Source organism: Cryptotermes secundus, unplaced genomic scaffold (genome assembly GCF_002891405.2).
Source record: "Cryptotermes secundus unplaced genomic scaffold, Csec_1.0 scaffold60, whole genome shotgun sequence".
In the NCBI taxonomy this organism is placed as follows: Eukaryota; Metazoa; Arthropoda; class Insecta; order Blattodea; family Kalotermitidae; genus Cryptotermes; species Cryptotermes secundus.
Genome location: NW_019731568.1, coordinates 460,899 through 463,362, shown reverse-complemented (window position 1 = coordinate 463,362; position 2,464 = coordinate 460,899).

The following is a 2,464-nucleotide window of genomic DNA, read 5'->3' as shown; positions in this document are numbered from 1 at the left end:
AAAGAAGAAGAGGAAAGTGGATGTAATTTATAATGGATGACTGCTTGACAAAAGAAATTCCTAAACAGATCTTGTTCATGGGAATTCCTGGAAATGTGCAGCCTGTCTTCCACTTCATGTGAATATGGCAGCCACATTTCTGACATAAATATCCAGCTTCTTGATATGTATTATGAAAATAAAGAGAAAGCTGGCACAGCAGTAATGCACCTGACTTGTATTTGGGAGGTACACATTTGAATCTCAGCTACACCAGCTATTTCTATGTTTTCCTTCTATTCTTCCAGGCAAATGCTAATACAGATATCTTAAAATAGGTCATGGCTCTGTACGTAGTGATCGCCCCATGTCATTTAAAGCTAAATACTCCCCACAGCTGAGTTGCCTTATAAACCAACTGCAAGAAATAGTAGTACTTCTTTTCTACCTAATGATGTCAAACACTACAGGGTGGGCCAGACTCAATTAGGCAGTTTTTGATCATTAATAACTAACAAATCCAACAACACACGGGATAATGGGAAAGTACCTTTTGTTGTCGATAGATGGCAACATCATACGGTATGCTGTGAATGAGGTCAATAACGAGGATGACTTCGACAGGCGACTTGAGTTCGCTGAGTTGATGCTGACCAAGTTTCAGGAGAGCCCTGACCTTTCCCAGAATATTGTCTGGACTGATGAGGCCAAATTTCACACATCAGGATCGGTCAACAGACACAACTGTGTGTTTTGGTGGCCAGAGAACCCAAGTGCCACCATTGAATATGATTTCCAGTCCCTGGGAGTGATGGTGTGGGGCGGCGTGACGTACAAAGGACTGATTGGCCCGTTCTTCCTTGAAGGGTGCGTCATGGGGGAAACCTACCTAAAGTTGCTGAGGGAAAGTGTCATCCCAGAACTTCAGAGAACTTTGATGAAGTGTGGTGGCAGCAAGATGGGGCCCCACCACACTTCTCCAATATTGTTTGGGCGTTCTTGCATCAAGTTTTTCCTCAACGCTGGATTGGCTGTCGATGGCCTGTGGAGTGACCAGCCCGATCACCCGACATCACCCCTCTAGACTTTTTCCTTTGGGGTTACCTCAAAGACAAGGTGTACGCTAATCCCATTGACAGTGTGAAACATCTGCGTGATGTGATTGTTCAGGAGTTCAATAAAGTTCCGGTGAATATGTGTAGAAAGCCATGTGAAAATGTTGCTTTGCGTCTGAAAGCCTGTGTTGACTTAGGTGGTGCTCAGGTTGACCAGCATCTTGAAAATCAATGACTTATGTGTGTGCAATTCAATTTTCGTAACCATTGTAATTGTTAACATTTATCAATAAAAATAACATCTAATCAAAAACTGCCTAATTGAGTCTTGCTCACCCTGTATATTCTTTGTAGGGTATGAGGTTCTCACAGTGGTGGTGGGGCACTCATCAGCCCTAGCCTCCTTCCAGATGTCCTGCTTTCTCCCCACTACCTCTCCTTCTTCATCCCACACTGCATGCCTATGACCAAGACACACGACTTCTCTCCCATACTCCTTGGTTCCAAGTCCAACACACCCTTACAACTTTTCCCATCTTTTCCTAAATCAGCACAAACTGCCCTTTTAAAGGCCATCCTGGTATCATGTTCTTGTCTCCTGTTGGTTCACTCAGTTGCGTGAGAGCCATCAGGCACTAATAGTTTCATTCTGTCCTGTGGGGGAGCCAATGGGAACTGAATTCTGCTCTTCCAGTTCTCTCTCTCTTCCCATGAAATCCAAAATTTTGAAAAGCTGACTGCTCTGCTTCCCACCTTGCTTTCACACTGGATTCTTTCTCAGCTTATTCTTTGACCCTGAAGATGGAGGCGATATGTTCCTTCAAAACATCAGTTGGCTTTCAGTGTTAATTCATTTGTAGTTTATTTAATGATTGTCACTCACTCAAGACTATTTACCATTGAATAATAGATAATGGTGCATAACAAATTGGAAAGCATGTGGAGGGAACTGGTCATGGCTTAAGGCACTACCCTAGCAATTGCCAGAAATAACTGATGAAAACCATGTAAAATCTCAGGATAAGTGGTGTATTGGCCCAGGTTCGGATCATCTGCATACGATGGCAGATTTTGTCACAAAATTAAGTAATGAATCATGGGACAATGTATTTGACAGCAATAATATTGATTCTAAATTTAATTGCTTTCTGAACACATACTTGAGGATCTTTTATTCAAGCTTTCCCTTAAAAATAGTCAAAAATGAAAATAAAAACAAATCCACCTGGATAACAATTGGAATAAAAACTTCATGTAAACACAAAAGACAACTATATTTGGCCAGTAGGGACAGTAATGATCCAAGACTAAAAAGTCACTACAAAATGTACTGTAAAATTTTGTCAAAAGTCATTAAAGAAGCCAAACAGAATAACTATAACAGCCAAATTCTAAAATCAAACAATAAAATTAAAACCACCTGGGATATT